At 36.4% G+C, this 11,265-nt stretch overlaps 1 pseudogene; it reads right to left on the reverse strand.

The window, feature by feature from the left end:
* Window positions 1–2,417: 2,417 nt before the first annotated feature.
* LOC122102621 lies at window positions 2,418–2,514 on the reverse strand (annotated as a pseudogene).
* Window positions 2,515–11,265: the final 8,751 nt, after the last annotated feature.

Below are 11,265 nucleotides of genomic sequence, written 5' to 3' on the forward strand. Positions count from 1 at the left end.
GGTTACAGTAAAATCACTTTCACAACCATGTTCACTGCTGCACTATTCACTGTAGCCAAGTTACGGAAACAGCCCAGATGCCCTTTGGAGGAATGATGGTTGGAGAAAGTGTGGCACATATACACAATTGGATTGCATCCATCCATTTTGACGACTGTTACATTATTTGTAAAGAAATGAATAGATCTAAAAATATATTAAGTGAACAAAGTCAGAGCCAGACACACAAAGGACCCATGTTCTGTCTCATATTTGGAAGCTAGAAATTTATACAAGTTTACACAAAAATATCAACCAAAGCATGCTATTTGCAGAGGAGTATTTCAAAGGTGTAATTTCTTATAAAATTGAACTTTACTCAAACAAAATGAATACCAGGAAACTATCACTTGGAAGATGTGAGTGGAAGTCAAAAGGAAGAAATAAAGAGAGTTATGGAGGAAGAGAGTGAAGGTATAATATTCAATGCAGATGTATGAAACTAGAAAAAATTAAAGTGGGGTGAGGTTTGGAAGGGTGTGGAAAAGTTATATAAAGATCCATTATATTAAAAAAACTGATTTGTTGAATGGAAATACCCTTGTACAAGTATTTAAGATAATGAAAATATAATTAAAAAATGGTGACATCTGATCTTAAACTCTATTTCCATTTCTTTTAAAAATAAAATTATTTGCTCTATAATTTAATCAGAGGGATGGATTTTGTGGCTAGCTAAATCATTGCACATCTGTCTCTCTCCCTCTTATGGTTTTCATAGGTAATATGATTGCTCCATAATTATCCTAATTTATTTTGCTTTTATATTTTTTAGTTGCATCATTTCACTTTCTACTCTGTCATTTCCCAATTCATTTACATATAAGACATTATTTCCTATTTTCTCATTTCTAGAATAAGCTGCCCATGAAGACACCACTGGTCTTCATTTTCAGTCTGTCCCTTTGAATACGGAGGAAAATCTTTCCTCTGCTCTCTACCAAATCCCTACTCTCCAGTTAGAATAATTTAGAATAGTAAAAATGAAAAAAAGAGAAAATAAATAATAGTGAAAAAATGATGCAGAAATTTCACCGGATTTTTCTGACTAATTCATGCAATGTGAACTATTGGGGAAATACATGGACAGCTCATCCTCACTGGCACTCAAATTCTCTGGTTAGGCAATTCTGATGAAATTGAGGAACAAGAGGAAAAAGGGAGAAATGTTATCAATTGCAAGAAAAAAATGGTGAAGGATTCAAGCAAATTTCTTCTTTGCTGAAAATAATGGCCTTACTACAGTGCAGAGACTACTTTCCAGAAAGGTCACTCATGTGAGTACCAGGGATAATGATGCGTATACCCCTCTTCATCGAGAAGCCTACAGTGGACACTTAGACATTGTCCATAAGTTGGTGGCTCAAAGCGGATATTCATGTAATAACTGTGAATGGCTGGACACCCCTGCACAGTACTTATACATGGAATATTACCAGAGTGGCTTCTTTATTTCATCATGATGCAGACACCAATGGCCAAACTAAAGGCCTCTTGACCCCCTTGTATCTTGCTGCTGGGAATAGATATAGCAAAGATACGCTGGATCTCCTTCTATTTAACCATTATAACAAACCAGATCTGAAGCACAACTTGGAAGAAACTGCATTTGATCTTGCCAAGAGGATAAGTATGTATCACTATCTTTTTGAAGTTGTAGAAGGCCGTACAAATTGTTCTCCTAAGTCCTAATGGCTTGGGTAAGTTTCTTAAATTTCAAAATTGCCAGTCCGTCCCATCTGTTCATACAAAATATTTTCACAATACAAAGCAACAGCAATATCCTACTTTAAAAATTCATGGATTCCATGGTATTCTTCCAAGTGAATTGCCTGACGTGGATGTCAAAATATATTCGAGTTGTTTGTATACATCAATAATGATTTCTATAGAGTTTGTGATTTTTTAAATCAGAAATAATTTTAACTTATCTGTTAAAATGAGTAGTAGAGAAACTAAAGATATTTCTGGTGCTTGTCTGAAAAAAGTATATTTTAAAATATTTAATATTCTGTTTGTATAATGTCCATAATCTATTTCTTTCTCTCCTAGATAAAATAGTTTGAATTCGACATTGTTTTATAATATATAGGTTCATTAATAAATGTGTCCTTTCAGATTGCTTTCCATATGGAAACAGTTTAAGATTCCTTTAATTCCTAGGTCCTTATAGAATTTTATTTCTTTGGGATAAAATGACAATGTTTTATAAAGTTTTATAAAGGTTATGTTATGTAAAGGCTTTTCTAAAAAGGTGAAGATTGAATATGCTGATGACAAAATAACTGTTATTTCTACTATTTACATGTATTATTACACTTGTATATTTGTAATCAACATTTTAATAACGGTTTTTCATTTCTTGCATCTGAAGAATGAAAAATATGTAATACTTCACAAATTTTCATATCTTCCTTGTGCAAAAGCAATGTTAATCTCTGTATTGTAATTCAGGTAGACGAGCTGCTGAAGCATGTAGTATCCTGTAAATTTAAGTAGTTAATGATGCAATCTTAAGACAGGCATATATTCTAGATTACCTATTTGTAACAAGGAAACCTTATTGTTCCCATATTTGCTATTCATCTTATTTCTGTAAAATTCTGTGTATGGTAGAAAAAACTTATATTGTGTGTTCGATTGCTCACATTTGCAATTTTTGTCAATAACTATTTTAAGTCTTTTTCATTTGAAATTTGATCATACTTTGAAGCCTTTATAGCTACGTCCAAAGGTGATGGATTTTTAATACTTATTTATTAACTGATTTAGCTTTGTGGAGGTAATGGATTCAAAGTAAGCCATGCTTAAGAGCTATTTCTAAAATCCTGCAGCTTAAAATTTCCCAAATGAGGTCTTACTGGCACAAATGTCTGCCTGATCCATTACCCTTGCTCCATGTAGGAACAGACCAATCAGATCATCTTACCCTGACAGCATAAATTGTCTTATTGGAGCAAAACTAATCTTAGTTACAAATGATCATAGAGTGACGAACAGGTCAGACAAAGCTGGGCTCTGGTGGCTCATGCCTGTAATCCTAGCTACTCAGGAGGCTGAGATCTGAGAATCACAGTTCAAAGCCAGCCCAGGCAGGAAATACTGCGAAACTCTTATCTCCAATAAACCACCAGAAAACCAGAAGTGGCGCTGTAACTCAAGTGATAGAGCACTAGCCTTGAGCTGAAGAGCTAAGGGACAGCACCCAGGCCCAGAGTTCAAGCCCCATGACTGACAAAAAAAAAAAAAAGAAGTGTTCAGACTAGAGGGTATTTTTTCAAAATATAATTGTTTATTACACCCTATCATTTCAAAAGTAGCTAAAGCCAAGAAGGTGAAAAAATTATTCATATGCATGATTACCTCATGTCCTGGCCTGTCTACCATCCAACCAGGCAGGAGCTTACACCACTGATTTTCTATCACAAAATATATTCTATAGCTCCAGGAGAAGTTCATATGTTTCTCCTTGTTATTAGGCCTTAAATTGGTAATGTTTTAATCACAGTGTTTCCTCTTGCCTCTAGGCTGTACATCTCTGAAGGGTAAAGCTTTAGTTCAAAATCTACCAAAAACTGATGTAGAGGTAATGGAATAATACTCTAAAACAGTTGTCTTTTATACCCTTACCACAACAGAACAATGCAAAACATTTTCTTATATTATATATAACTATATATTTTATATTCATATGTGCTGATTTTATATTTCACACAGTGAATCTTACTGGAATTAATTGATAATTTGACAGATTAATTGATATTTATTCCAATAAACATATTGGAATATAAATAATCAGGATTAGAATATATATTAGAATACAAAAAGTATCAATGCAATGTTTTCGGTATAAACTTGTGATACTTTCTGAGTGTTCTTGGTCTTCTGAATTCACATGGTAAAAAAAAAAAAAAACAATGTTGTTTTCCTCTGATCTATAAGGGATTTTACTCTGCTGCTCTGTTTATTGTTTTAACTCCCTAGTCCCAAACTGTTTTTCTCCATATTTCAGAAGCATTCCTACTGACTATACTCAAATTTTGCTGATATGATGTCTAAAAGGTATTATTCTTCTACAAGCTCCACGGGTCTTAGGATCCCAGGTCCCAGTTATCCACATCATCAGATAACTAGGGCAAGAGTTCTCACCTAGGCCCATGCAACATGCAAACAGAAAGTAATTGAAGACCCATCTCAATTTCTCATTTCCTACATTTCAGGGCCCCAATTCCTTGAAATGCAGGAATTAGCAGTAAGCAATTGGGAAATGCAAGGCAACTTAAAATGCAAGATGAGATCACAAAATGTGAAAGTACAGTAATTCAAACTTTCAATTTTCAGATGACCATCCCATATGAGTGAAAAATACCACAAATGTCACAAGATTATTTGTAATACCCCTCTCCTAATGATTAATGAATGATGTCAGTCCAGCATCAGCAGGCCAAAAAACAGTTGCTGGAATGATAGATCCATAATTAGTCTACCAATGCTAGGAATACTTGTCATAGAGTTCAAATATAATTCAGAAAAAACATTAATTGAGAAGATCCTTAGTGCTTCAAACCACTGGTACTTCAGTAAAACTTGGTTCTGTAGTGTAAAAATGTTGTCATTCTCAAACAAATGATAACCTACATTTAATTTCCTGAAAGTATATTCCTTTTCAAATAAACTTTTTAAAATCACATTTGCCAAAATAACACTTTACAAGTAGATGATATTTAGTGACGTTATTAGTTTTTCAAGTGCTCAATCACTTCTTGACAGCTCACCGTGTGAGGCTTGACACCTCCACCTTTGGCGGCATTCCCCACACTCTCCGTTGGGCCAAGCCAAGAATTTACAATGAATATCGGCCCCCACAGATAATTCTGGACCCATTGTTTATTATAGTATCCTCATAGGAATTAGAAGAAATTGAAGTTGTATATGTCATTGTTATATCACAAACTTGATGAGACATCATTAACTCTTTGTGACCTCATCACCTCAGAGACATCACAAACGGAGACATCACAAACCCATTTTGTTATCACATTGCCATTTTACCAACATGATCACATTGTGAAATCCCAAAACTGTTATGACCTCAGAAGCTTTGAAAGAAAGCATGGCCTTTCTGACATGACAGGCCTTTTGTGTACTCATATCCTCATGTTGAGCTAATGACAATTGAGATCAGGCATGCCATTTTAACATCGCAAAACCTTTGTGACATCATCACCAGTGTAACATCACATTGTCATTATGATAACATCAGCCCATCATGACATCACAAAACAACAATGACATCAAATCACATGTAATTGTGGTGTCACAGATACATTGGAATGCCTATTCTGTGATTTCATTCTATTTCAAATGTTGCATGTGGGTTGATATCAGAAATACATTGTGACCACAAAAGCATTAAAATATCACAACACCTTGACGACACCACATTGCCATTATGATGATATCACTAACCTACTGTGACATCACAAAACACTCATCCTCATAAATTTTTTGACATGCTGCCAGTGTGATCCCTTTGGCAACTCTGAGTTCATAAATTGTTTAACTCATAATACTTCAGGCATGACCTGTGATATCAAAACTCCACTGTGATATCATGACCACTGTCACATCACACTGCCAGATGTCATGACCACTGAGTCACATGAGGACATCACAAACATGTTTAGACTCATTACACTTGTGCCAACATATGCCTTTGGATACATCAATATCCATTGTGAACTTAAATAGTCATTGTCAATTAGAGATCTTGCATGAGATTGTGACATCAACATCCCATTGTGAAATCACATACTTATGTGACCTCATCACCTGTATGGCATCAACATTTGTGACTTCAAAACAATAATATCTCATATAATGTTAGCATCACATTGCCAATGGGATATCTCTGTCTCATTGCATTTTTACCAGCCTATTATGTCCTCATAATATTTTACAAAATTCATGGACTTTCTGACTTCTAGCTCTTTATGTGAACTTGTATCTTCATTGTGATCTAGTAGAATGAAATTGGACATTTAATGGTGATATTACACCTTCATTGTGACATCACTATCCAAGGGTGACCTTATCACCACTTGACATCACAAACCCATTGTAACATCATATTGCCACAGTGATATCATGATCGCTTGTGACATCCCACACCTATTGTGACCGCTTAGCACCTTGGAAAAAGCACGTGGTGTTTGTGGTATCATGGTCCCTTTGGGTAACCATACCATCATTGTGAACAAAGACAACTGACATCAGACATGCCAGTGTACCATTATAAACGCATTGTGACATCATCTCCAGAGTGAGCTCACATTGTTGTTATAATACCATCAGCCCATTGTTACATCCCCAAATGACAATTACATCATGGCATTATGACATCATATTTTCTTTTTTTTTCCTTTTTTTTATTGTGAAAATACTGTACAGAGGGGTTACAATAACATAGGCAAGATAGTGAGTACATTTCTTAACAAGCACTGTAGCCTCCTCCTTTGTTTACCCTTCCCATCCCTTCCCATCCTCCCTCCTCCCCCTAAACCTCCCCCCCCAAGTTGCAAAGATCGTTTTTGACATGACAACTTGAGCTTCTCATTGTTGCAACAGGTCCACCTGTATCCTTATTTAAACGACTTGTTTTTCTCTTTCCCCTCCACAAATTACACTGACATCAAATACAGTGAAAGCAGGGGTTATACTGTGGGGGAGGGACATACAAAGCAACAAAGGAATAATCTTATAATTGTGTTAAAAACAAATGCATGAAAGAAAAAAACATTAAAAATACATATCTTAGGGTTCATTTCCCTAACATCTCCTTATCTGACTTTTCTGCTTGACTCATACATATACTAGATATTGCAAATAAGGGAAATCATGGGACTTATGTTTCCTTGGGCTTGGCTTACTTCACTTATTATAATTTTTTCCAAGTCTTTCCATTCCCTAACAAATGGGGGCAATGTCATTCTTTCTGATGGAGGCATAGAATTCCATTGTGCATATATACCACATTTTCTTGATACATTCATCTACTGAGGGGCATCTGGGTTGGTTCCATATCTTAGCTATGGTAAATAATGCTGCAATAAACATAATTGTGCTGGTAGCTTTAGTGTGGTCTTGTTTGTAAACATTTGGGTAAATGCCCAAAAGTGAGACTGCTGTGTCATAGGGGAGCTCTATGTGGAGTCTTTCGAGGAACCTCCATACTACTTTCCAAAGTGGTTGAACAAGTTCACACTCCCACCAACAATGAAGTAAGGTTCCCTTCTATGACATTACATTTTCATTGTGAGGTCCTAGAGACAATGCAATTGCCTATTCTGTGATTTCATTCTATCATAAATGTGACATGTAGGTTGATTTCAGAAACCCATTGTGACCACATCATCATTGTTACCTCACAATCCCTTTGTGACCTCATATTGACATTGTGATATCATTAATGCAATGTAACATCACAAACCTGTCTTGGCCTCATAAATTTTGTAACAAGTGACTACCTTGGCCTGGGCTGGATGCTGAGAGCTAAATTCACTCTCAACCATGGACCCTCAGACCTCCAAAGAGCAGTTAAGCCATTTGTTAACTGGTCTGCAAACAACCAACCCCCAAAATAATGATCTCCAAAGCTCCACACTTCAAAGGACAAGGCTTTTTCCTTTCTCTTCAATCTCCTTCTCTACAGATCTGTCCTACCTTTCAGGTCTTTCTTTTTTTCCTTCCACCATGCCATTTTTCTCTTCAGGCTGCTCTACTCTTGACAGGCCTGCCCTCCCTTGTCCAAGTGGCCAGTTGCCGTCCTTCATCTCCTGCTCTCTTTCAATTTCCTCTCCTCCCAGGTCTTTGCCCTCCAGCAGTCTCATCACTTCTTTCCAACCAGGCCTTTAACATTTTTCTCTCCTCTTCTCTTGCTCTGAAAATGCAGCTTATATATAGGCTGTACCCTTCCCCAACTGCAATGTTTCTTGCCTTCCAGTTTTCAATTATCACTTATCAAATGTCCATGACCAATCACTTCTTGGCAGCTCATCATGTGGGGCGTGACATCCTATCTCCTTCAGCAGCATGCCCTGCCCCCTCCAGTGTCATGTACCCCCCTTCTCCATTGGTCCAGACTAGGAGGCCATGATGACTATATCTTCAAATGGTTTATAGGGGCACTTCTGATTATTACAGTGCCCTGGTGAACTAGTAGCAATTGAAATTGGACAAATAATTTTGATATTACAAACGCGTGACATAACTAACCCATTGTGACCTCATCACCACTGTGACATCACAAACCCATTGTGACTTCACATTTTTGTTTTGATACCAGGATCACATTGTGACATTCCAAATCAATTATAACCTCTTATAACATTTGAAAAATACATAGCTTTGTGCTATCAGAGTCCCTTTGAGTACCCAAAGTCCCACTGTGAAATATTGACAATTGAGAATCAGACATGACATTTTGACATCCAGTTTGTGAGATCATCATAATTGTGACATCACAATATCATTTTTATACCATCTACTCCTTGTGAAATCACAAAACTAAAATGATATGATAGAATTATAACTTCACATTGTCATGGTGACATCATAGACATTATGAATGCCTTTTCTGTGATTTCATTCTATTTCAAATGTGGCATGTAGGTTGATATCATAAACAAATCAGGAACTCATAACCATTGTGACATCACAATCCCTTTGTATATCATGTTGCCATTGTGAAATTACTAACCCGCCGTAATATCACAAACCTATCCTCTCATCATAACTTGTTTTTTTTGGGGGGGTCCAGTCGTGGGGCCTGAACTCTGGGACTGGGCGTTATCTCTCAGCTCTTCAGCTCAAGGCTAGTGCTCTACCACTTGAGCCACAGTGCTACTTCCGGCTTTTTTTTCTTTTTGCTTATGTGATGCTGGGGAATCGAACCCAGGGACTCAGGCATGCAAGTCAAGTGCTCTACCACTGAGCCACCACCCCAGCCCCTCATCATAACTTTTGTGACTTCCTTCAATTCTGATACCTTAGGCTTTTTTGTCCTCATAATCTGTTGTTGACCTCATTAGATTTCACATATGACATTTGATATCACAAATTCCCAGTGACATCATGACCATGGTGGCATCACATTGCCAGATGTCATATCCATTGTGTCAAATTCTGACATCACAAACCTTTTATGATTTCAATATATGTGTGACAACACATACTTTTGGAGAAACCACAGTCCCTTTGTGAATTCATATACTAATTTTAAGTTAAGACAATTGATAATCATCATGTCATTTTGACATGCCCAACACATCACCAATATTTTGTAACCTCACCACCAATATGGAATCATCAACTAATTGTGACAACAAAACAATATTTTGACATAATGTAATGAGTTGACATTGTCATGGTTATATCACTGTCTCATTGTATATTCACAAACCTAAAATGACCTCCTAACATTTTAAAAAATTCATGTCCATTGTGACTTCCAGCTCCTTCTGTGAACTTGTATGTACATTGTGAAATAGTAACAATTGAAAATGGACTTGTGTTTGAGATATTACAAAATCATTATGACATCAAAAGCCCATTGTGACCTCATCACAACTGTATATCATAAAGCTATCATGACCCCTAAGTACCTTTGAAAACACACATCGCATATGTGACATCATAGTCCCTTTGTGTACCCATATCCTTGTTGTGGATACGACAATTGAATTCATATATGCCATTGTAACATCACAAACCCTTTGTGACCCCATCACCAGTGTGACAACACATATTCATTATTACAAAATTACCTCCTTGCAACATCAATTTATAATGTCCTCATAGCATTATGACATTATATTGTCATTGTGATGTCATAGACACATTGTAAATGCCTATTCGCTTATTTCATTCTATTTCAAATGCGGCATGTGGGTTGATGTCAGAAATACATTGTGATCTCATAAATATATGGCATCACAATCACTTTGTGACACCACAGTGCCATGGTGATATCACTAACACATTGTGACATCAAAAACTCGCCCTGTCCTCATAAGTCTTTTGATGTGCACCAATTGTGATGTCTTAGGCCCTTCATGAGCTTGTAATCTGTTTTCAAACTTATCATATTTCAGTTATGATATATGGTATCAGAAATCCACTGTAACGTCATGACCATTGTGACATCACACTGACAGACATCATATACATTGTGTCACACTATGACATCACAATCCTCCTAGGACTTCATAACATTTGCGAAAACACATGACTTTGGAGATACCACAGTCTGTTGTGAACTCATACTCTCTGTGATTTCATGACAAATGAGATCCGTTATGCCATTTGGATATCACTAACCAATTGGGACATCATTGATTCCTTACCATATGGCATCACCAATAAACTGTGACATCAAAACCTTTTATGATGTCACAATGTGACACGATGATCATGACATCTGTCAGTGTGATGTCACAATGGTCATGATGTCACAGTTGATTTATGTTATCTCATGTCATACATGAGATATGAGTATGAAAACAAATTATGAGGGCAAAAAGGTCTAAGATACCATAATGTTAGCATATCACAAAAGTTATGAGGACAGGAGAGGTTTGTGATGTCACATTGTGTTAGTGATATCACAGTGGTACTGTGATGTCACAAAGTGATTATGATGTCAAAATGGTTTGTAGGCACAAAAATGCATTTCTGATAACAACTCTCATGCCACATTTGAAATACAATGAAATCACAGAATAGGCATTCACAATGTGTCTATGACATCACAACGAGAATTGTTGTCATACTGAGATTCTGTCATTGAGTTTGGTGATGTCACAATGAGCTGATGCTCTCATAATGAAAATGTGATGTCACACTGTTGAGGATGTCACAAACACTTTTTGATGTTAAAATGGCATGTCTGATCTCAACTGTCAGTTCACAACAAGAATAGGGGTACACAAAGGGCCTGTGATGTTGAAAAGGGCATGCTATTTTTCAAAGGAGCTAAGAGGTCATAATAGATTTGAGATGTCACTACCGAATGATGGTGTCACAATGACAATGTTGTCACAAGGGTTTTGTTATGTCGTGGTAGTGATGATGTCAAAATGGGTTTGTGATGTCACAACAAGTATGTAATACCACAATCAAATTTCCAATTTCAATTGCTACTAGTTCACAAGGAGGATACTGTAATAA

The sequence above is a fragment of the Dipodomys spectabilis genome, unplaced genomic scaffold, assembly GCF_019054845.1.
Source record: "Dipodomys spectabilis isolate Male_0828 unplaced genomic scaffold, ASM1905484v1 ptg000814l, whole genome shotgun sequence".
NCBI lineage: Eukaryota > Metazoa > Chordata > Mammalia > Rodentia > Heteromyidae > Dipodomys > Dipodomys spectabilis.